The sequence below is a fragment of the Haemaphysalis longicornis genome, unplaced genomic scaffold (assembly GCF_048455015.1).
Source record: "Haemaphysalis longicornis isolate Haplotype H1 unplaced genomic scaffold, Haemaphysalis longicornis Haplotype H1 scaffold_15, whole genome shotgun sequence".
Taxonomy (NCBI): Eukaryota; Metazoa; Arthropoda; class Arachnida; order Ixodida; family Ixodidae; genus Haemaphysalis; species Haemaphysalis longicornis.
In genome coordinates, this window is record NW_027526257.1 from 18,189,347 (window position 1) to 18,215,130 (window position 25,784).

Below are 25,784 nucleotides of genomic sequence, written 5' to 3' on the forward strand. Positions count from 1 at the left end.
TAGTCGGAGAACTGGCTCATACGCGATGGTCTCTGCTGTTGCGCTGATGGTCACCGCTGCGGCGTTGAGAATGCGGCTCTCAGGGTGGCAGGCACCTCTTAATTATGTTTTATAACCGTCCCCGTACCCGCCGCTATTTGACGGTCCAGCGCGCTTGTGGTTCGAAAGAACTCCTCGCTATCGGGCAGCGAGCAGAATAAAGGTTCCAGCGGCGATTCGCTCCTGTCGTTGCCAAAGACGTTGAAACATGACTCGGTCGTCTCCCCAGCAAGGCTGCCTCCTGGTTTCATCTTCTCTGGGTGCGATGAGGGGACACGCGGATGCTTCGTGAAGTTGCGGAGAATTGCAGCGCTTGGGCGTGGTTTACCGCGAGGGTATCAAGGGGCACCCACGGGCAATCCTGTGCTGCGTCGAGAGGCAGACCAGAATCCGGTCCGGGATGTACTGGGGAGGGCGTTGCTCGATGTCGTGCTTCGACAGTGGTTTGACACTGTAGGTATGGGTCATTTTTTAAAGACTCAGACAGCGCTTTCGAATCAGTTCTGAGAATCTTTCCTAGCACAATCGCTGGAGCTCTTCCCTGGTCTTCTCGTAGAGTAGAAGTGGTACCAACACAATGTTCACTGACAGGAACAAACCTAGGTTGGTGATAGCTGGTTTTCCAAGGAGGGCTCAGCGTAGACAAGGATGCCAAGTCCTTCCATGCGGACCTTCAAGCCTCTGGTGGGTGGGATTTAGAGCGACGTGTTTGAAGAGCAGTCGGAGTTGTCGCTTCGGAAAAATAGTCTCGTGCTTTTTCGTATCGATTTTGAAGCCTAGGGTCGGTGACGCGACGAAGGGACAGACCTCCTACCTGGATGAATCCGTCTTCGCTGTGAGGCTAAAAATACCTAGCTACTGTTTTACGTTCCGCAGAGCATTTGATGGGTGGCAAACGGTTGAGAAATGACCCTTTTCACTGCATTCCTGGCAGATGCAGTTTTTAGCGGGACAAGTGGCCCTCGCTTGACGTTTTTTGCTACACCAACTACACGATGCGGGTTTTTGATGGAGCCTCTTTTGTGTTCTACGGTTTTAGGTGGCGTCGCAGCGGGGTCTTTAACGGGCCTATTCCGTTGTGGTTTTCGAGCATTGAGGCCTCCTACTGTTTCCTTCGGCGTGGCCGCAAAAGACTTCTGCCAACTGCTTTTGTACAGTCTGATTGCGATGGTTAAAGACTTCATGAGGTGTAAGCATGGATCAAGCTGCAGAGTTTGCGACAGTTTTCCGTCATTGAGGCCCACAACTAATCTTTCATGGTTATCTCTTCATAGAGGTCCCGGTAGCTACAAGTCTCTACTAATGCATGCAGAACTGTGACGAAATCTTCGACCGACTCACCATGTATCTGGACTCGCGTGGTGAACTTATCCCGTTCAAAGATGACGTTTCGTAGAGGGAATAGTCCTCTAAGGCCAAAGCTGAGCTTCGAAGTTTTTTCGTTCGTGAGGGGTCCACTTCAATGTTTGAAAGATGACTTCTGAGGGCAGTCCCATGAGGTATCCCAGTGCGTCCACTTAGCAGTATACGGGTCGATTTCTCCGCCCTGAAGCAGCCCATAAGGAGGAAAAGCGTCTCTCAAATTAGGGCGAGTCTGATGGTGACAAGGTGAAGGGTCAGGTGCCGTGATCTGGAATGAGACAGCGCAGCCGTGTTTGTTGGCCATCGTGGAAGGGTCGCCCGACAAGGTTGTAGTCTGGTCGCAAGTCGAGATAAAGCGATTAGATGAGGCGAAAGCGGTCGAACCAGCTCGATAGCTGCGGCTTCAGGACGAGGGGTTGTTTGGTGTACAACGTGTCTTTCAATCCGAGATCAGCTGCCACCACATCCCGTTTCTGAGAACGTGTTGGATATAATGCCTGCCAAACGACACGCTAATGATGTCAGGTGCATGGCGCGAGGCGCGTGGCCAGGGCGCTTTATTCTTTTCACTAAGCTACAAGTGCGGGGTGTAGCCAAATTTGTCATACCGAATTTGTCAAACTCCCGAAGAGCTACAACGTAGGGAGCGCTCATGACCGCGTGCTGCGTGACTCCTCCTAAAGAAAGTAAATCGCCAACAGGGGCAACGTACTTAGCGAAAAAACAAAAATTTAGCATAAGACCCGATTGGCATGGTCTTGAGCAACGCTCGCGAGCGCGTGCATTGCAGGGACCACCCAGTTACTCTGGCACCCGTAGGTATTCAGTAAAAAACTGGCAAAAATCATTAGGAAAGACAGACTGGCGGACACTGATAAACGGGTGCATTACTGTCAGCGCCGAATCCCTGCTTCTACATTGGCTTTACGAGAAGAAATGCCACAAGTGTCGATGAGGAAGGCATTTTTTAGAGCTCGTAAGCGCTTGCCTAGCGGCGACCACCGAGCATCCTGTGCAAGCACAGGGTGTTTAGCAAAAAAAGCAGGCAAACACCCAGTCACGCAAAGATACAGCGACCGCTCGATTGCTCATTCCTGGTATTGACCGCCGACTGTCCTCCGCAAACGCAGTGGTTTTGTCGACGATCAACCTACGTAAACTTGGGAACACCGAGAAAATGGCGAGTGCCCGTGAAGGAGTGCCTTGCAGCAATTTCCGGACGTTCTCAGTGCGCGCAGTGGCTTTAGGGAAAACTGGGAACATCCCCAGTAGCGAACAAAAGGCGAGTGCTGGTAAACACCTGCCTGACTGTGGCCACTACGTTTCCAGCTGCCACAGTGGTTTGAGCAAAAAAATCTAGCAAACAACCCACTGCCAAGTTCTGGCAGGCACAGTGGTCCTTTCAAAAGCATTTAAAAACAGCGAAAAGCAAGAAAAAGCGGAGCTCACGTGACCGTATGTCTTCTTGTACCGCTGTGTCTCAAATAGCGCATGTTTTTTGCCAGAATATTGTCATTAACCACAAAAGCTTGGAAATCGCCAGCGCTCGAGGGGGCGTGTGTCACGCTGAACGACATGTCATGGTTCGTGAAATCGCAAAAAAATGCCAATAACGCTGAGGATACAAAATAGATAGCGTGGCTCATGGCGACGCCCAGGGTCTTCAACGTGAGCAATTACTTTAGCAAATAAATAGGCAAAAACCAAGACGAGAGCAACAATCGCGACGAGTTTTGAAGCCGTGGCTCCTGTGGTTTCAAGCAGAACAACAATCCCTTAGTGCACATACAGGCCACGCCAGACAGAAGCATCTACGTTCAGAAGTCAAGGTTTTTAACTTTGTTTTGGTGTCTCTACAGTGACGTATCGTGTTCCCCAGACGATGCTTACAGCTATTTCGCGAAATCTGTTGACTGTGCGGTAAGTGGTTTCATTTTCTTTTCCTGCACCACCTTTCGCCCACCGGTGTCTTCTGTAAGTGTGTGTGTGGCGTCACCTCAAAACACTTTCTAAAGCCGGGGGTAACGTGATGAGGTCCAGAAAGGAAACAAGCCCAGAAAATAAAACAGCGGAAGGAGACGAGGAAATTACTCGCTAATGGGTATGCGCCTCGAGAGACCGAAGAAAAGCAGGAAGAACGCGACCGGGCTCTTGGGCAGACGGGCGTTCGGGGTGCGCCTTAGTACAGCTGCGAATACAGCCATCGACGGCACCCTTGCGACCGAGTCGGGAATTCGCCAGGTACCTCCTGGTCGCCAACCGGATCCGCGACTGCACCGGGAAAGAGCGCCGGGATCCCTTTCCTCCCGCTAATATACAGCAGCCACTGCCTGAGACGGTGTCTTACACCAAAGGACTTGCACAAAAATATTTCTACACTGCTTCGCGCTCTTTGACGGTGATGAAACAATGCATGATGCAGAGATTGTCTCGGGCTGTAATAGCGGACAATGAATCATCGCATCAATTTTAAGTGCAATTATGTCAACTTAACTGCTCACAGGTGTAAGAACCTCCAGTTTTTAAACGAACAGAAATCAATTTTTGTAACGTGTTAAAAATTCGTATTGATACGCGGCCTTAGAGAAATACAACGATGTTCAAATCGTAAGAAATTCAATTTTTAATCAATGATTACCTTGCCCTATTCAATATTTAGGAAAGCAAAGGAGAATATGTTGAAATCGTTTTTATAAGCAGTGATGTGCATTTGAAGTCTATAGAAATTGTAAAAACTATGCAATAAATTATGTTTTTATGTTTGTGGAAAATATTAACATTTATACAAAAATTAAGAAAGATTACATGTTCTGATTATCATTGTATTTTCAATAAAATTATACTAATTTACGATTACAAAAAGAAAATTGAAAATAAATTGGCAGTAGCTCAATTCGCAAGTACTATATTCTTCATGTGCATTCTTTCATATAGATACATGCAATTCTTTCGTCTTTGATACAGCAATATTCATCTACAAACGCCATCGAGCATATTGTATGGCATGCTGCAGAATTGCCCAGTTATGAAAACAAGCAAAAAATACCCCATAGGGTCAGATCTTTATCAAGGTGTGGCACAACTCCAACACGTTAGGGGAAGTGGAACTAACGTTTTTTTTAAATGTAACACCAAAAACGAATGTTCCCTTGATAACGACCAGGGATGCATCCCTTGATAAAGACACATCAAGAGAGCGGCAGCAATATATCCAATAAAGGCATCGCAATAACTCGTACACACACCTCAGCTTGCAAAAAATTTCACTTAAAATCTCAATGTTCTCGGAGCCTTTTGATCAAGAACGTTTGGTGGTAATGCAGCATCAAAACAAGCAGCACGCTTTTTTATCAAGCTTACCAGCCGCGCTCCATTTCGAGAAAGCACACACCTCAGCTTGCAAAAAACTTCGCTTAAGATTTCAATGTTGCCAAAGAGAAAAATTTGAACTGATTGTAAAGGTGCAGTGCCTAGTCTAACCTCACGGGTGCATGAGAAACAACTACAACATCTGAAAAATGGCAATGTAATGCACCGATCACCGGGGATCTCAGCACAAATCTCATGCAGAAAAAAAAAGTCATTTCAAAATGTTGATACCTGTCTCAAGGATTTCCAACGAATGTGTTGTCTTCCATCTTATGCACTGTTCTTCACTTCAACACTCGGACCATTCGAAAACATTGCGTTGAGTTTGCCCTAATCTAGAACCTTCTCTCAAACACGGTTGACGTTTTTACACTGACTGAAATCATGTCACTGAAAACCTGTCCAGCACCTTCTGTCTTCCTGGTTACAGCCAACACTTCCTCAACCGCAAAAATTGTAGAGGTGGTGGCATTGCCATGTTCATTAAGCTCAGTTGTTAGTTTCAAATATTAACATTGTATTTTCATCGGCAGAAGCTCTGGCTTTTGAGCTAACAAAAGTGATCTTGTAAGTCATTTACTAGTTGTTCATTGTCCTCCCTCCGAAAGTGCGCTTTGTTTAAGAGAAGAACTGTGAGAGGCGTGCAGGAAAACTTTCAGCTCAGGCAACTTGTGCATAATCGGCCACTTCAACATCGACTTGCTGAGAAGCGAGCGGTCAGCTGTTCAACAATACTTGAACGCCGTTTGCGAATTCAGTATTGAGCCTCTTATCTGGGAGCCCACAAGGGAGGAGTTCGTAAAAGATATTCTCACCCGTACATGTATTGATCATGTCAATGTGCGAGCATCCGACCTTTCTTGTACGGACGCGGCCATAATTAGGCAGAAATTAGATCACTACTTCGTTCTAGGTAAGTTAACCAAATCCCACTCTTTACAAACGGGTCATACTCACACTATCACCATCTTAGATAACGAAAGTTTTAAACACAAATTGATAGCTTTGACTGGAATTCTTTCATTCTGTACAATAACAATGCCACTGCATGTGACAATTTCCTTCGCATGTTAGGCCAGATGAAGGAGGCGCGTAAGAAAACGGTAGTTTTAAAAAAATAGAGGGCTGAGCATCAATGGTTGACCCCTGCTGTTTTGGCAGCGATAAAAGAAAAAAAATATTTTGTGGGCAAGACGTCGCCGAGCCCCTGACAACACTGCGCTGCGCGACGAGTTCTGTACGGTGAGAAACAGTGACCCCGCAGATTCGTTTGTCAAAGAGGCAATACTGTAGCGAACAGTCTAAAGCATATAGTCACAATATGACTAAAACGTGGTCCCTAGTAAATAAATTACGAGTTACCGAGCGCCTGCCTACAAAACCACAAAAGAACGCAACTTTGGTTCCGCTACTTCCCACCTGGCCAACAAATTCAATGAATCGTTTTCATTGGAACGAAACGATCTAACGCAGTGTTCAAGTAACAATATACTACCAAATGTTGTGTCATCGCCCGCATTTCTGCCGTTTTTGACAGAGCCTGATCTTTGGATAGTAGGTAGTTTAAACCGCAAGAAATGATTATTCTCTGGTAACATACAAATACGTGATCTCTGCAGAAATATTGGGTATTCAAAACGTGGTATTTTGTTTACTAAACAACATATTTGAACATTGCTCTTGGCCAGAGTGTTTAACGTCCACATGCGTAGTTCCCCTCTATAAAAATGGCCAAAAAAGACCCTTTAAGCTACCGCCCTATTTCAGTTGTATCTTGTTTTTCTCAAACTCTTCAAAAGCACATATTGGGTGTCATGACTTCCCTGTAACAAAACATGAGTTACTGAGTGAACATCAACACGGGTTCATCTCTGGCGCGGGCAGGCAGGGGTTACTTGAAAAGTTGTTTAATACCCTTCATAAGAGCATTGATCAGAATTCACAAAAGGTGTGTTTTTTCGTGGAACCGTATTCGAGGAACAGTAGGCAAATCGGCTTGAAGTTGAGTAACTGCGTAGTACTTTGAAATATCAAGGTTGCAACATAACAATGAAAGGTTAACTGCGGGAAAGTGGCTGTAAATGCCAGGTTCACTTGCTACACATGCATGGAACCTTCAGAAATAAGTACATTTTCTCCGAACCAAAGCTCACTAGTGGAAAGCTGGTGTAACGTGAGGTACTTTTCACCTGTTAACACTATCATACTGCGAAGCAGACTACATAATTTGGTATTTGACTTTCTCGGAGCCTTTTGATCAAGATAATTTGATGGTAATACAGCATCAGCACAAGCAGCATTATTTTTTATCAAGCGCACCACCCGTGCTCTATTTCTACAAAGCACACACACTTTAGTTTGCAAAAAACTTCACTGAAAATTTCAATAATGCCAAAGCGAAAAAATTTAAACTGATTGTAAAGGTGCAGTGCCTAGACTAACCACGACGGTGTATAAGAAAGAAGGAGAACATCTAAAAACTGGCAATGTAAAACACCGATCAACGGTGATCAATGCCGTAAGTCATTGTTATCCACGTATTAGCCATTTCTCATGCACCTAACGCCTCCCACTGGTTAGTCTAGGCGTGCAGTTTTAAAATCTGTTCAAATTTTCCAGCAAAGGAGACATTGAGATATCCGACGGTATTTTTTTAAAGTTGAGGAGCACGTTAGCGTCCGTGGCTGCTGCACTAGACAAAAAAAATGTGACTCGTGGTTACACTCCCTTCCTGTTCAACGTTTTCCTTGAAAAGGTCACAGCAGGCCAAATAAAGAACCATGTCGTCAGCTTCGCAATCCGACAGTGATGAGAGGAGAGAACTACATGAAAATGACATGTATTATCCAGTAGTGAGCTTTGGTTTGGAGAAGGAGCAGCTTTTTTTCTTTGAAAGATAATTTGTCAATGTAACCGCATGTCTATGATGTGCACTAAGCATTTTCCGCAATTTTCCATGAGTTTTAGTTTAGTTTTTGCATTGCAGAATTCATAGTTGGCGCTACAAACAGTTAAACAACTTCAACCTGATTTTCCATACCGACTTCGTTGCCCGCTACTGTTCCTCGAAAAAAGAATGCCGTTGGTGATTTCAGTTCAGCCATGCCGTATATCTCAAATACAGATGCAGCTGAAATTTAGAAGATAACCTCAAGTCATTATAAATCAGTTAAGACAGGCAAAGAGCTTCAAAGTTGCTTGTGTTTTCATTCTGTACAAGGTTATCTTCGGAGATTTAGAATGGTTCCTCAGTAGAACTGCATGTTCAAACATTGTTTCCAACAAGTTTGGAATTGTTTCTTTTCGAATAGATTAGGTGGAGCTGCAATTCCAGAGGCTCATAGGTGTGAACTTGTTTTTCGTGTCACGTGAAAGGTACTTCGGGATAGCTAGCTGGGCACGGTTTCAGCGCATTGTAACTAATTCCTGCAAGCACAGCCAAGAATGTGATCCTGAAGATTATAATAAATAGCAATAGATAGTTTTGACAGGTATGTCATAATAAACTAATAGTGACCGAGTCTTGTATTCAAGGCCAAACAGTTTTTGTCACATCCCGAAATCTTGTGCTGGCCGTAAATGCGGTGTCAACCATTGACAAGAAGTTTTTACATCACAGGGGAGAAATCAGTTTCTCGTATAATGTCAAACCAAGAGATATTTCTCAGGAAACTATCGAAAATTGCACATTGTGAAACATGGGTTAGGATTCACTGCATGACGAGGGCACCACGGCTGGTAAGATTTTTTTGTCTGACGATTTGTTGCGGGCAACTCCTTTTGTAGTTACCAAGCAGAGACTGCTGCTCCAACAAGAAGAACAATTATTGAAGCGATAGCGCGGCTTAAATAGTTCAGCGCCGATGCTTATCGGCGCTCACAAAAAGAGAAGGAAAGGCGCATGCTCGCCTGCCCGTCCTGCACGTCACCGCACGACGTCACTTGGCACGATTATCACATCGCCAGCTTGTCGCTTGTTTTGCACGTCACCGCACGACGTCACTTGGCACGATATCACATCCCTCCCTCTTAGTCATCTATGTCGTATCGGTGCACTGGACGACGCTGGCGAGAAGAACGTCTCAATACGGGAGTCGAGGCCGCAGGTGACCTCGCCCTCAGACTTGACGGGCCCGGAAGAGAAGCCCCGGCTTACAGAGGGCCAGGCACCGAACCGGGCGTTTCCGAAAAGGCAAACGAAGGTCTTGTCCCGCCTGTTGAAGTTGTTGGTTCCCAGGCCCTTCGCACGTGGTTCCGATGGCGTCGATGGATACTCCCGTCGGACGTCTGAACCTCGTACATGACGTGACCCCGAGGCCGTAGCACACGAGCAGCTAACCACTTAGGTCCTTGGCGAAAATTCCTTGCGTAGACAGAGTCACCGCACTGAAAAGTTTGTTCTGGAGGCTGCCAGCTGCATTCCACGTCCATCGCATCGGGGTGAAGTTTTGACAGGCCCGAGCGCAGGTTCCTGCCCAGCATAAGCTCTGCTGGGGTCTTGCCTGACTCGGAATGAGGCGTGGAATGTTGCTTGAACAAGAAATGAGACACTTTGCACGCTAGAGAGCCTTGACTCTGTTTTCTTAGTGCACATTTAAGCTCACGAACCATGCGTTCTGCTCTCCCATTACTTGCAGGGTGGTAGGGAGCAGTGTACATGTACTCAACGCCATTCAACTTCAGAAAGGACTGCATGTCCCGGCTGGTAAACACCGTGCCATTATCTGAAACAATCAAATCTGGCAGTCCGTATGTTGCAAACATCTTACGCAGCCGCTCGATTACGGCAGATGGGGGCATCGACGTCATTATTTCCACCTCAGCCCAGTTCGAGAAAGCATCAACTACCACTAGGAAAACGGCACCATCGACAGGACCCGCAAAGTCGATATGCACTCTGCTCCATGCTCGCCCCGGTTTCGTCCAGAAAAGCGTAGGCGCTTTCGGCTCACTTTGCCGGTTCTCCTGGCACGCCTTGCAGTGCCGCACAAATTCTTCGATCTGCGCATCCATCTTAGGCCACCAAACGTAGGACCTCGCGATAGCTTTCATTGCTGTCACTCCCGGGTGATTAGAATGCATCAAGACGAGGACACGTTTTTTCAGCACCTCAGGAATTACCACGCGGTTTCCCCAGACCACAAAATCCCGATGCACGGACAGTTCGTTCTGTCTTATCTCGTATGCGCCGTAGTCTTTCGGTACCCCTTCTTTTGGCCAGCCGTCGATGATCCATTTCCGTACTTCCGATAGCCGACTGTCTTGCGACGTGCAGCAAGCAACTTCTGCGGCGGTGACTGGCGGGTACTCGGCGGCTTCGAAAAGCAATACGTCGCCTGGCGCTTCTGCCTCTAACCGAAATTCTGAAACCGGTAGCCTGCTCAAGCAATCCGCGTTCGCGTGATCCTGAGTTTTGCGGTAGTCAAGCTGGTATTCGTACCCCGACAGCATTAGGCTCCATCGTAGCATGCGTGGTGACAGAACATCTGGTATTTGTTTCTCGCGCCGAAATATTCCTAGCAGCGGTTTGTGGTCTGTGAGAATTGCAAATTTTCGGCCGGCTAGGTACTGATGAAAGTAACGCACTCCAAATACCACAGCTAATGCTTCTCGGTCCATTTGAGCATAATTCCGCTCAGCCTTCGTTAAAGTCTTTGATGCATAGACAATGGGTTGCTCATTTACCGTCTCGTCACAGTGAGGGAGTACAGCACCCACACCCACCGGAGATGCGTCCCAGGACAGTATCAACGGAGCACTTCCGTTGAAATGCACCAGCAAGGACTGCGATGTTAGCAATTTTTTTAGGCCTTCAAACGCCCGTTGGTGCTCTTCGCCCCACTTCTAGGTAGCATTGTCATCAAGCAAACGGTAAAGCTTCTCGGCTATTTCTGATCTGCCCCGCAAAAAGTAGTTGTAAAAATTCAGCATACCCAAGAATGCCTGGAGTTCCTTCGTGTTAGTTGGGGCCGGGGCTTTATGGATGGCCTCGACTTTCGCCTCGGAAGGGTAGATGCCACACTTATCAATGCGATGACCCAAGAACTCGAGGCTTTCCTGAAACAACTCGCATTTGTTTGCTTGTACTCTGAGTCCAGCCTTAGCTAGGCGGCCGAATATCTCCGTGAGAATGCGTTCATGCTCTTCTGCTGTTTCGCTGACCACCAGGATGTCGTCCAGGTACACAGCTACTTTAGGTAGTCCAGCAAGGATAGTGTCTATTGCCCTTCAAAACAGTCCCGGTGCCATAGATACGCCGTATGGTAGCCGGCGAACTTTGTAGAGCCCTTGTACCGTGTTTATCGTGAGCAGTTCGGCAGTTGTATCGTCGACCACAAGCTGCTGGTACGCTTGTGCCAGATCAAGCTTCGAGAAGAACCGCCCCTTTCCTAGCTTCGCGAAGAGCTCCTTGCTGGTGGGTAGAGGATATACATTGCTCTTTACTGCTGGGTAACTGTGCTTCGATAGTCTCCTCAGATTCTTAGCGAGCCATCCTTTTTCCGCACCACGACAATAGGTGTAGCCCATTCGGAGTATTGGGTTGGCTCCAATATTCCTAACTGCACAAGCCTATTTAGCTCGCTCACAACATCATCTTTCAGCGCAAACGAAATGTTCCGGCATTTCAGGAACCTTGGAAGGGCGCCGTCCTTCAGTTCGATGTGAATGGGCGGTAAAACAGCGCGAGGCAGAGACCCGCTGAACACCTGAGGAAATCGGGCAGCGAAAATTTCTCGGCTCCTGCCGATGGAATGAAGACCCATTACTTCTATCTCCAAAGGTCCGAACCAATCGCGGCCAAGCAAGGTGTTCCCGTCATTCTTAACAACCAGCAGCGGCAACTCGCAATTTCGGCCCTTGAACCTCACTGGCACCACGGCTTTTCCCAAAATCTCGATACCCTCTTTCGTCCAGGTTACCAGCTGCGTGTCCGGCTCTTCCAGCTTTCCACGCTTTGACACCAGCAGTTTTTGAAACTCCCTCTGGCTGATAATAGAACGCACTGCCCCAGAATCTACTTCCATTTTCACATTCTCTCCGCCAATCTCGACATCAACTACGTACTTCGGGACAGCGCTTGCTACTTGGCCGATGCTGAATAGGCTATCGTACTCGGTTCCTGTACCACCCGTAGTCTGAGCCAGCTGATCCTGTGCTTGCGTCCTTTTAGCTTTGCATGCTCTTTCTATGTGTCCTTTCCCGGAACACTTGAAGCACTTGGCATTTTTGAACCTGCACCGCTCAGCTGCGTGGTTGCCCAAACACCGAAAACAATGCTGCTCACCCTGCTGACGCGCCCCCGCGACACGTTGGCTTCCGTGGTTTTCCGCGTTCGGCATTTTAGCTCGCGAGCCTACTTCCGCGGTCATTTCTAGCTGAGCTTCCGCTTCTCGTCGTCTTTCGCTTATAGCTTGGTGCTGCTTAGCTGTAGGCTCTGCCGTGTTTGCGAGATCGTACGCTGCTTCGAAAGTCAGTTTTTTTTTCGCCAGTAGCCGTTGTTGCACGACTCCGTCGGCGATTCCGAAAACCAACCGGTCACGCAGCATTTCAGTAAGCGGAAACTTGTCCCCGCCGAACCCACAGTTTCCAGCTAACCTTCGCAAGGCAGTGACGTAGTCGGCCACAGACTCGCCAAATTCCTGGTCCCGTTTCGAAAACACGTACCTCGAATACAGCTCGGAGGGCTTTGGCTGAATGTGGTTCTGTACGGTGTCGATGAGGACCTGGTATTCCACGTTCGGCGGTCGTAGGGGCTTGACGAGTGTTGATATCAGGGAGTACGTTTCCTGCCCGCCGCAGCTCAGCAGCACCGCCCTCTTGTCCACGGCCTCTGACACCTTGTTGACGGCACAGTACAGTTCGATGCGCTCGACGTATTCTTCCCATGTCGAATTTCAATGCACGTCAAACTCCGAAATGCGGGCACCCAACGCCATCACGCCTCTTTCCGGCGGCCCGCACGGGCCAGACCGTGCCTCGTCGCCAATGTAGTGACCAAGCAGAGACTGCTGCTCCAACAAGAAGAACGTTTATTGAAGCGATAGCGCGGCTCAAATAGTTCAGCGCCGATGCTTATATCGGCGCTCACAAAAAGAGAAGGAAAGGCGCATGCTCGCCTGCCCATCCTGCACGTCACCGCACGACGTCACTCGGCATGATATCACACCTTTTTTCTGGGATGTGTTTTGTAATGTTTGGCAAATTCTATACTCCAAATTTTTTTAAACTATTTAGCAAATTGGTGTACACTACTTCTTCGTTATTAGCTATTTCAACGTTTGGACAAGAATGGGAATTTTGTTAATTTGCTAATCTGGTCTTGTTGGAAACGCCATAATCATCTGCAGTTTGAGCTGCAGCAGTGTGTGCTTAATTAACACGTTTAGAACAAAAAAACTGTTTTTTACACTCCAAAGATTTTTCAATTTTCTGTGCTAAAAAGAATGTTAACATGTGTCTGTCTGGGTACCATATCCCGACGTCTATCCTTTGCAGATATCTGCGTCAACGTGACAAGTGCTGTAAACAGCGAACATGGCAATTGATATGAAAGTGTTTTGGTTTTCAGACAGTCTCGGGCGTTTTGATGTTTTGGGACAGGTTCTAGTACTGGGCAGCACGGTTCCGTGCACGAAAAAAACACCATATGTAATCTTAAGCTGTAATCGACTGCTATGAGACAAATTCCACCAAGCAATTTTTGCTGAAAAGCTGTAATAAACACAGCTGGTATTCTTGCGTCTCATTTTATTTATGACTATGGTGCTAGAGTCAGAAAAAACGCGACTGTGCGAAATATTTTTATGAATTGAATAAGGGAGCCCTAACCTAATTGCTGGTACATAAGCCCTCAAGGGCGGTGCAGCAAGATCAAGTCTTGAGAAACGAGCGTTATCATAGCAGAACAGCTTAAAATCTTGAATTCCTACCCAAACCAAAAGATATTTATTGATAAAAAGTTCGCATGTACAAAGACACAGAAGACACCTACGTAGCCGTCGTCGTGCGAGCTACGACGGGCGAAGTCTACAGTGCCCGCAGCGTTCGCGTGCAGCGGGAGCATCAAGCGGAGGAGACAGCCATCGCGCTGGCTCTCACCGACGACAAGTGCACGACGATCCTGAGCGACTCCCGCACAGTGATCCGGAACTACATCAAGAACAGTGTGTGTGCTAATGCAGTGCGCGTTGTGAAGTGCGGTGTCAGACAGTGCGACGAGAGACTGCGGACTCCGCTGGTTCCCGGCGCACCAAGGCTACAGTTGCGGGAGCTACCCCAACCGCAACGAGACGGCGGATGCCGCCGCCGCGCGAGGACTCACTCGCCGCGTGGAGGTAGCACCGTCCCTCGTCTCTGCGGAGGAGCAAGCTGCTGCGAGCGACGCCAGCGACGGCGAAGACAACATCTGCGACAATGAAGACGCCGAGCCCGTAACGAGCTACGCGGATGTATTGGACTGGTATCGGAGCGCACGCCGCTCTATGCCGGGCCCGCACACGCTGCTCTCGCGGGAACAGGCGGTGCTCTATAGGCAGTTGCAAACAAACTCGGTGCTCACGCCGGCGCTCGCGAGCTACATGTGCCCCGACGTCTACGACAGCGAAAAATGCAGTGTTTGTAGGAGTGCTACTGCTACGCTGACTCACGTGTTGTGGGATTTTGAACTGCATCCAGAAGAGGCGGCTGCCTACCCAGGCAGGTTGCCGAAGGACATTGCTAGAGCCGTGTTAGCACAGGACTCAGTGCAACAGCTACAGGCGGTCCAGCGGACCGAGGCAGCTCTCGCTCGCCAAACGCGCAGGGATGCATCCGACGCGATCCAGGGGCTGAAGCCTCGCGGAGAGCGTTGGAATCCCCGACGTAAGCGACGGGACACGACTTGATGACTGCCCCCTTATAGTCAGGTAGCAAGAGGGCCCTGCGTGGCACCCTGCTACCTCCGCCGGAGACTTCAATAAAGTTCACTTCTCTCTCTCTCTCTCTCGCATGCATAGGTTCAGGATGTTCATCACGATGTCTCAATGGTGGCGTGGATAAAGAACCAGACAGTTGTGTTCAATGTCGGTCGTTAGAACGTCACAAGGGCGATTTTTTGAGAGCATTTAACATGTTTTTTTTTGTTTCGGACGTTGTTCGGATCGAGATGATAGAGAAAATTGTGGATGACTTTTAAAGACTGGAAGTATTCCTGCCAACAATAGTGATTTCTTTTTCACAACAGACTTTCTGAAAATCGTGGAACCACAGAAATAAGCAACACTCACTTTACCGAAACTTCTGTGAAGTGAAGTCTATGAAGTGAAATAAGTAAAGTTACTCCTATACTTACTTGTGCTTTTCTGAAGAGTTCGACACCTCTTTCATTCAGCACAACAGGCCGCCGGACAGTGTGTCCACCCGTCTTGCTTCTATAACATAAAAAAGTTGAATAATACTGTGACGTATGAAGCAATAATGTGGGGAAATATAACAAAGGGTATAGAGCAGGGCATCAGAAATAAAAAGCCCCTATGAGGCACGAGCATCAGAAATGCAATGTGACAATTCCTGTGTTCTTGATATTCTCATGGTGCCTAAACATTTGCTTTATTATCAGGCTTTCAACTTTCCCACTAGTTTTATTTATAATATTAAAAGTTGAACTGGATCACAAGTATGTGAAAGAAACTATATTGCTGTAAACAGACAGATGGCATTGTCAAGACTGTTAACGAAGCAAGCAAGTAAAAGCACGTGTAGTTAAATGGTCAATAAAAACAGAATACATCATTGCTCAGTTTGCAAGAACTAGCCTTCGGTAACTCCCTCGGCTCCATGCCAACCGGGGAATATATTCTTTCGCTGGAAATACGGAATCGAAAGAGAATATTTTTCAATTTCCCACTGAGGCTTTGGCAGAAGATCCAATATGGGCAACGACTAAAAATGTCGACCGACGATATTTTTCTGCCGGCCCTGCTATATTAGCGTCAGCACACTTATCAGCACACTATCAGGCTGAATCAAGTCCACAATTTCCATCGATCTGCTTTTGCTTTGTTTTCGCTACGACCTTTACTCCATAATTGTGGAAAAGGGTTGTTCTTTCTTAGTTTTTGGATAACAATTGCACATTACTTTTGATGGTCTTTCTGGTTTCCAACTAGTCTTGCGACGATGACAGGGAGCGCTCGAGACGTTTTTTCCCAATCTTCGCCAATCTCTGTACCTGGGTATGCTTGTCTTGAAAAACGTGTGACGGGGACCCTGGGCTGTACGCAACCGGACACCCGGAGTCACTCACACAAACCCGCTCAGAATTTTTTCTTTTCAAACGAAGGGTGGTCGCCACGTGCTCCGGAAACACTTGCGCTGGTTTATTTTCTTTCTGTTTTTAACTGCAGGCAGAAACAATTCCGATTTTTTAATAATCTACGCGTTCAGAAGACGCCAACACTGTTGCATAAACCAGGTTCGGAATTGCCAGTTGGCTATTCAGTGGTGGCATTGCATTATCATTTGCTCGTTACCCGCCGGTAGCCGACCTTATAGTCTAAGCGAGCAGCGTGGTTTTGTCGTGACAAGACGTTTCGAATTGGCATTTCTCCTGCTCAGCTCTCTACTGTATTTGCAATGCTGAGTTACGATTCTTTCAGAATTGTATTCAAGGTTTGGGAGATATGAGCAATATTATCTGCGCCAGTAAAAGTAGTTTAAATCTAAAAAAAATCATATCCTGTATTCTCGTCGCTTTCGTTCATTTGCGGCAGCCTCTACCAGGAAAGCCACCTTTCACCAAAGGACAATGGCACAAGAATTCACCAACACTTCGTTGCACGAGGCCATGCCCGTCGTCTTCTAATGGCAATTAAACAATACGTGATTAAGAGCTTATGCTACAGCGGTAAGAGCAATCAATAAATCATACAGCACGTTTAACCATAAATACGTCAGCTTTTCTTCTGGAAAAGAGTAAAATCCTTTTACTTAAATTGTTTAAAAATACATCTTGATACGTGGCCTTCCGAAATTCAACAAAGTTTGTAAATTAACAAATTGAATGCTTGGTATATCAAAAAGAATTCTTTTTGTTAAGAAATAAGGAGACCTTTTTATTAAAATAGAAAGAGAAGCGAAATATTTTTAAACCGTTGTTATTTACCAAGCAATGAGGCCTATCGCAAGAGAATAGAAACCGTGAGAAATGGGCATTGAAATAAAAGAAGAATAGGCAGCCAATGAGTAGGCCGCCAATGTTTAACGAAAATAAAAGTTTGTATACTACATAAAAAAGCAAAGGAAGTTGTAGGATAATTCCTTAGTTGTCGTCCTAACAAAACAAAATAGATCCTTCAAAAGGCAATACATCACAATTTGTGTATTACGGAACAGTCAAAACAACAAAATTACCTATAAATATCACTGTGCCCCTATATGCAACGAAAACCACAAAAGCGTAAATATATACTTTAGAAATGTTGTGATACCGGTATAGGGACCTTATTCCGCAGATATCCACGTAGGTACTAACGAAGTCCTAATGTCTGCGTTCTGCCAAATTTAAATAGGGAACAGAAGCCTTTTTGTGATACGTGTATACGGCAACAGCGCTATTAAAAATCAGACCAGCTAACTTAACAAGCAATTTTTTGCTAGTTTTCTTTCTACACACTATTGTGCATAATAAGAACAGTTATCCAAAAACTTCCCCGGCGAGTTTTCCTATCTTCTTTGCATTTACAACAGCACATACAGCCATATTTTAAACAGCATACAGTCGTAGATATATAGCTGCTATACATACATACATACATGCATACATCTGGTAAGAGATGGATACGTCCTCTGCCTTGGCTTGAATGGGTCTATGTCACCGTGTTCTGCTGTAAAAAAGTCTGTGCCCTATCAAACGGCACGTGATGAAGTCCACCACGCGCATTGAAGCTTTACAGCTGCAGGAAAAAAATAAATTCGGTGAATGTTCTAAACAACTACACAAAGCTGCTCTGACACAAATATGCAGCATTTGGGTGTGGTTCGTGTTTCATGCGATAGTTGTTTTCCGTCACGGAGCAATAAAATATCCAATTGGTAAGTGAATAAAAATGGCATAATACACTTTCCAGTGTATAGAAGAGTAATATATTTGCCTGCACAGGCAACACGGCGAATGCAATATCCGGGCATACTTATATCGTAGTTTCATTCTCCAGATGGCGTGGAGGGCCTCTGGAATCTCTGTATCCGGACCGGACCGGAGGACTGGAGGGCCATCGGCTTTCTGTATCCTTAGATACACGGACTTCGCCCCAGCCATTCAAGTGGGCAGGAACATCTAAATGTCGAGGTTGCCATTAAATAGTATTCAAAAACAAAAAGCTTTGCTGGTGAATCCAGCCTTCGTGAAAAACTCTTAGCAGTTATTTAAAAATAATGGCGAAATACAAGGGCGTAGAGGGTACATGAAGTCATATCTTCACAATTACAGTGTCAACGTTAGCTTCTACACCTCCCTGACCAAGCGATACACTTTGCACGTGGGAAAATGTAAGGGCTAATGGCGGAACTAAATTCTACAATTTAAAATTTTCGTTGCTCATCTCTAAAGTTGAGGTCGCAGAGGAAACAAAAGTAACTGTCGCCCTATTTGGAGCTGCTAGCGGACAATATTTCCGGAGTTCTTGAAATGCAAAATATAAACCAAATAGGTCATAAATCTGGCTGAAACTGCAGAACATCGTTATCACAGCTCTGGTGGGAGCTAGCATACCCTGTCGCATTATCGTAATGCCGACTGCGTAAAATATACCGTTATGGCAAAACTTTATATCCATGCCATGTGGGGTGCTAACACCCTCAAGTATATTGATAGTACCGAGCGCTGGCTACGACAGCCAAGCCCAACAAGCCTACATACCCTAACATAAATACCCCAGAAAGTGGAGGGGAAGAATGGCTCGGCCGGTAGCGTTGTAGGAATCGCACCAGACCGGTATTCTGGAGGTCGTGATTTCGGATCCCACCAGGCCAGCATTTTTTTTCCACTTTCTTTCTTTCTTTCCAACTTCTGTATATGTTTCAATGACCTATTACTTCTTCCCCTTTGCTTTCCGAGGTTTTCGTGACTGCCAAACCTTATTTTATATATCTATTTAAATATATAGATGCATATATGTATATGTATATGTATATTGTTGATAAAGTGTTTTACTCAGGAATAAAAATAAACACAGTGCTTTACTATCGTTTCGACTAGAGGTCTAGTCTTCATCTTGAGTAAAGTAACATGAAGAAGCACACACGCTTATATAGGTGCAGGAGGTGTGCTACAGTGCACCCTTGTTAAGAACATTGGTGGGTTGGTGCGATGGAACAGGGAAGGGGGCGGCACTGTACAGCATGGGTCTCAGAATGGGCCTGTTGAGCATGAACCTCAACTGTCCGCCGGGTCCCGGTTAAATCTTTCAATTTACATTTAACTTGTAAAAACCGCGAGTAACGAGAAAATGGCGAGCGCCCATTTGCGCGTAACTTGCACTGACTGCGATATCCCGGCTCGAATATTAAGTTTAACAATGAGCTTGTAAAATCGCCGGAGATCAATATATCGCCAACAGCTCGAACACGTTTGCCTCGATGCGTTCGCCAAACGTACGGCTCGTGCTGTTGCTTTGGCATTAAAACATTAAAGCCCCGATTAGCGAGGAAACTACGGGAGCTCATCAGCGCGTGCGATGGGGCAAACACCTGTCCTGACATGTGCCCTGGCTTCATCAATAAATTGGCATGAACCACGAGAAGCGAGTAAACAGCACTTGCTCGTCCGTGCGTGTCTGGGGAAGACCTCTAAGCGTCAGCGCAAGTGTTCTCGCGTTCGAGAAAAAAACGGTGAAAAACCGAGAGGGTCTTTTGGTGACTGCAAAGTCCACTACTCGCACGTTGCCTTTGGAAAATCAAATTCGCCTTAAGCATAAAAACTAAGCTAATAATGTGCGACCGTGAGCAAGTGCTCGCCTCGACATCCGAGGGACCTCTGCCCAGTTAGTGGGTTTACCATAGAGCTGGACGAAACATCGTGAAGCGAGAAAAAGGCGAGCCAGCGTCTTTATAAAAAAACTGGCAGAAACATCAAAGAGCTTGAAATTTCCATGGGCTCGTCAGCGCGCTCCATGTAACGACGTAGCGGCTTTAGGAAAAAACTGGCAAAGGCCCCGAGGACCGAGAAGTTGGCAAGCGCTTGTTAGCACTTGCCTCTAGGCGATGTGGAACCTCCAACTAGCGCAATGGCTTCATACAAATGCTGCCCAATAACCGGCAGAGTTATTATATGGCTTGCGCCGTTTAGCACGTGAAACGAGTAACTCGTAACTCGAGGCAACTGCCTCGTAACTCGAGGCAACTGCCAGTTATCCTACTACAGCAGTGGCGTTAGCTAACAAACATAGGCATAAATCTCGTGGGGGGAGATAATAGCGAGTGCTCGTGGGCGCTTGCCCCAAGGCAACCGCTGTGTACCTTAGGTATGCGCGAAGGCTTTAGCTTGTAGGGCGCTATGTCGGGCGAGAGGAAGGAGCCTCAGGCAGGACGACCGTTCGTCGCAAGGCAAAACCAGATTCTATTGTCAGCACCAGTGCGACCCCCGTGTCCTCGTGCGCTCGCGCGGCCACGCAGCCTGTGTCCATGTCCATCGGGCTGCTGCGCGAGGAGCGGCGCTCGATCCAGCGATGTCGCTGGAGCTGCCGCTACAGGGCTCCCCCCCAAGAGAGGAGCGGGAGTGACGAGCGAAAAAGTCATGCATGTTTCCAGTGGACACGCCGAGGTCGTCTTGTTAAAGGGGGCAGAGCAGGTTCCAACGAAGTGACTTCGGGCGGCTCGAAGTACGCGGGCTTCAGGCGTTCGATTGCCACGGTGTCTCGAGAGCCGTTGATGTCCAGTACGAAAGTAGTCGAGTGACGTTGAACGACTGGATAGGGGCCGATGTAATGTGGGCGCAGTGGTCGCAGTGGGCGCAGTGGGCGCAGTGTAGGAAGCTGACTCGGTCGTTGTGGTTGATGAGGCTTCCCACATTTTATTGGTGCGCGTAGGCCCGGCCAGGAGTGGGAGCGGCGTGGACAAGCTGCCGCCCAGCTGCACGGTCGTGTTCGATCTAGTTTCCTTCTCGCGAGGCGCGTGGCACTGCTGATGTGCCAGTCCACTGATGATGATAGTGGTGAAAGGATGTGGATGATGATAGTGGCGATGATGCCGCTACAAGCTAAAGAACTTGTAAAAATCCTGAAGGCAAAGCGAATGGCGACCGCCAGTGCACGGGTTCCTTTGGGTGACTGCCATGTAAGAGACTTGCACATTTTGTTTACATAACAGATTCGCAATACGCGTGAGGAACAGGGAATGGCGAGCGCTAGAGAGTGCCTTGCACCGATACAATAACGACATCAGCAGTGTTAACAACTTTAATGGGAAACAACTGACCCCGTTGCCCGTCAAAGATTTTTGTAAAAAACTGGCGGAACATCGAAGAGCAAGTAATTATTGTGTGCTGGTCACCCAATGCCTGCTGTCCCACCAGCTAGCGTACAGGGTGTTGGATGGAATGCCTATCCAGCGACAACGTAAGACGTCAGGTACATGGCGAGAGGTGGGGGGCAAGAGCGCTTTATTCTTTCGACTGTGCTATACGTACGGGGATAAGAGATTGCCCCACATTCTTTACTCTCAAGGGAAGGGTACTGTTTTGAGTGCGTGAGAGAAGCCTCTCTGGAAAGGGTCCCTCGTGCACTGTTCCTTTTGGGCAGCGTGACGCGCAGCGATCGCCTGTACATTGGGCGGTGCTCCTTCTCGTGTGTGTCGCCCTGGACAAAGCTGTCTCATCCGCTCGTGTCATCCCTGCTTTTTCTGCGAGCGTCTCCTCGCTGCCGCTTCTTGGCTGTAGCTGCGGGGTCCGAGAGGAGAACCTCGCTCGATGTGGGAGGGGACCCTTTGCTGGGGGTGTAGTCTGAGAACTGGCTCATACGCGATGGTCTTGGCTGTTGCATTGAGTGTCATCGCAGCGGCGTTGTGAATGCCCCTCCTACGGTGGCACGCCCCTCTTAATTATGTTTTATAACCACCCCGTACCAGCCGCTAGTTGACGGTTCAGTGCGCTTCTGGTTCGATAGAACTCCTCGCTGTCAGGCAGCCAGCAGAACGAAGGTTCGAGCAGTAATTCGTAGCTGTCGTTGCCAAAGACGTTGAACCATGGCTCGGTCGTCTCCCCAGCAAGGCTGCCTCCTGGTTTCATCTTCTCTGGGTGCGGTGAGGGGACACGCGGATGCTTCGTGAGGTTGCGGAGAATTGCAGCGCTTGGGCGTGGTTTACCGCGAGGGTATCAAGGGGCAGCCACGGGCAATCCAGTGCTGCGTCGATGGGCAGACCAGAATTGGGTCCGGGATGTACTCGGGAGGGCGTTGCTCGATGTCCTGCTTCGACAGTGGTATGACACTGTAGGTATGGGTTATTTTTTAAGGACTCAGACTGCGCTCTTGAATCAGTTGAGAATCTTTCCTAGCACAATCACTGGAGCTCTTCCCTGGTCTCCTCGTAGAGTGGAAGTGGTACCAACACAATGTTCACTGACGGGAACAAACCTAGGTTGGTGATGGCTGCTTTTGTAAGGAGGGCTCAGCGTAGACCAGGATGCCAAGTCTTTCATGCTGACCCTCAAGCCTCTGCTGGGTGGGATTTAGAGCGACGTGTTTGCAGAGCAGTCGGAGTTGTCGCTTCGGGGAAACAGTCTCGTGCTTTTTCGTATCGATTTTGAAGCCTCGGCTGTATGACACGACGAAGGGACAGACCTCCTACCTGGATGAATCCGTCTTCGCTGTGAGGCTAAAAAACTTAGCTCCTGTTTGACTTTCCGTAGAGCGATTGATGGGTGGCAAACGGTTGAGAAATGGCCCTTTTCCCTGCATTCCTGGTCGATGCAGTTTTTAGCGGGACACGTGGCCCTCGCTTGACGTTTTTTGCTACACCAACTACACAATGCGCGTTTTCATGGAGCCTCTCTTGTGTTTCTGTTTTAGGTGGCGTCGCAGCGGGGTGTTTTGCGGGCCTATTTTGTTGTGCTTTTGGAGCATTGAGGCCTACTGTTATCTTGGGCATGGCCGCAAACGAGTTCTGCCTACTGCTTTTGTACGGCCTCATTGCGATGGTTAAAGACTTAATAAGGTCTAAGCTTGGATGAAGCTGCAAAGTTTGCGACAGTTTTTTTGTTCTTGAGGCCCACAACAAATCTTTCACGGCTATCTTTTTATAAAGGTCCCGGTAGTTACAAGTCTCTACTAATGCACGCAGGGCTGTGACGAAATCTTCGACAGACCCACCATGTATCTGGACTCGCGTGGTGAACTTATCCCGTTCGTAGATGATGTTTCGTAGAGGTAATAGTCCTCGAAGCACTAAGCACAGCTTTGAAGTTTTTCGGTCGTCAGGGGTCCACTTCAATGTTTAAAAGATGTGTTCTGAGTGCGGTCCCATGAGGTGGGCCCGTGCGTCCACCTAGCGGTATTCGTGTCGATTGCTCAGCCCTTAAGCTGCCCGTAAGGGAAGAAAGCGTCTCTAAAATTGGGGCGATACTGATGGTGACAAGGTGAAGGGTCAGGTGCCGTGATCTGGAATGAGGCAGCACTGTCGTGTTTGTTGTCCCGTCGAGGAAGGGTCGCCCTTGAAGGTTGTAGGCTGGTCGCAAGTCAATATAAAGCCACTAGATGAGGCGAAAGTGGTCGAACCAGCTGTATAGCAGCGGATTCAGGACGAGGGGTTGTTTGGTCTAATGACGTGTATTTCAGTCGGAGAGCAGCTGCCAGCACATCCTGTTTCTGACACCGTGTTGGATAAAACGCCTCCTAAACGACACGCTCATGACGTCAGGTGCATGGCGCGAGGCGTGTGGCCAGAGCGCTTTATCCTTTTCACTAAGCTACATGTGCTGGGTGTAGCAAAATTTGTCATACCGAATTTGTCAAAATCCTGAAGAGCTACAACGTAGAGGGCGCTCATGACCCCGTGCTTCGGGACGCCTCGTAAACAACGTAAATCCCCGACTGGGGCAACGTCCTTAGCAAAAAAAGAAAAATTTAGCATAAGCCCCGATTGGCGTGATCATGAGCAGCGCTCGCGAGTGCGTGCATCGCAGGGACCACACAGTTTTTCTTGCTCCCGTAGGGTATTCAGGAAAAAACTGGCAAAAATCCTGAGGAATGACAGACTTGCGGACACTGATAAACGGGTGCATTACTATCAGCGCCGAATCCCTGCTTCTACATGTGCTTTACGAAAAAAAAATGCCAGAAATGTCGAAGAGGAAAGCCTTATTGAGTACTCGTAAGCGCTTGCCTGGCGGCAACCACTAGGCACCCTGTGCAAGCACAATGTGTTTAGCAAAAAAAGCAGGCAAAATCCCCGTCACGCGAAGATATGGTGACCGCTCGATTGCTCATTCCTCGTATTGAGCGCCGACTGTCCTCAGCAAACGCCGTAGTTTTGTGGAAGACCAACCTACGCAAACTTGAAAACACTGAGAAAATGACGAGTGCCCGTGAAGGAGTGCCTCGCAGCAATTTTCAGACTTTCTCAGTGCACGCAGTGGCTTTAGAGAAAACTGCGAAATTCCCCAGTAGCGAAAAAAAGGCGAGTGCTGGTAAGCACCTGCCTGGCTGCGGTCACCCCGTTTCCAACTCCCACAGTGGTTTGAACAAAAAATCTAGCAAACAACCCACTGCCGAGGTCTGGCAGGCACAGTGGTCCTGGAAAATGCATTTACAAACACCGAAAAGCAAGAAAAACCGGAGCTCGCGTGACCGTATGTCTCCTTGTACCACAGTGTCTCAAATAGCGCATGTGTTTTTCAAGAATATTGGCATAAACCACAAAAGCTTGGTAATCGCCATCGCTCGAGAGGGCGTGTGTCACGCTGACCGACAGGTTATGGTTCGCGAAACGGCCTTAGCAAAAAATGGCAATAACGCTGAGGATCCAGAAAATATATAGCATGGCTCATGGCGAAGCCCACCGTTTAAAACGTCAGCAACAACTTTAGCAAATAAATAGGCCAATACACCGATGAGCGCAACAATCGCGACGGCTTTTGCAGCTGTGGCTAGAGGGGGCACCTGAGTTTCCGGCTCGCGTATTGGCTTTAGAAAGGAACGAGAAAAAGCCTGAGGCGTGAGAAAATTTCGTGCAGTCATGAGGGCATGCCTCGTCAAACTGCCGAGCGCACTAGGCACTTGCAGTGGCTTCCGCAAACAAAACCTGGCAGAAACACCAAGGAGTCAGACAACGGTGAGTGCTCATGAGCACGTGCTTAGTGATAAGTTCCCATCCCCGACAAGCGCACTTTCTGTCGCACGAAAAACAAGATAAATTGCAAGGACACAAAAAATAGCGAGCAATGATAGGCGCGTCCTTCGTCGCGGCCGGCGCCGAGTTTCTATCTCGGAAAGTGATTTCTGGCAAGATTAGCGTACCAAGAAATGGTGGAAAGTACCAAGAAAAGGAGAGTTCGCATGAACGCATGCCTTCTACACGCCATGTGGTCCTATATCTCCAAGCCTCTTTAACAAGAAAATTGACGTAAAACCTGAAAACCATCTTAATGACGAGCAGTCATGAGCTCGTGTCTGGCAGGAACCGCTCAGCGTTCTTGGCAGGCCATGTGGCAGTAGCAAAAAACGGGCAAAAACCGCAAGTAATAACAAAATCGCAGGTGCTCGTTACCGCGCTCCTTGCGGCGACTGCCAAGAATCCTTGGCAACCACAGTGGCTAAAAAAATACCCTGTCAAAACCCCCCGGAGCGCGCAAATCGCGAGCGCTCGTGAGCCCGTGCCTCGCGGTGACCACCGAGCATCCTCCGCACTTGTAGAGTTGTAAAATGTTCCCCTTGTATGCCTTTCAGAAGTAATAGGCGAGACGATGGCTTTCCTAGGATTAAAGTGCTGACGTCGGGTGCGGGGGTAACTGAGCCGCTGCTAACTAAATAAAATAATACACGAAA

The 25,784-nt window shown here is 47.7% G+C and overlaps 1 pseudogene; it reads right to left on the minus strand.

The window, feature by feature from the left end:
* The window catches only part of LOC144165713 (uncharacterized), a 45,385-nt pseudogene extending 35,602 nt beyond the window's left edge, over nucleotides 1-9,783 (minus strand).
* Nucleotides 9,784-25,784: the final 16,001 nt, after the last annotated feature.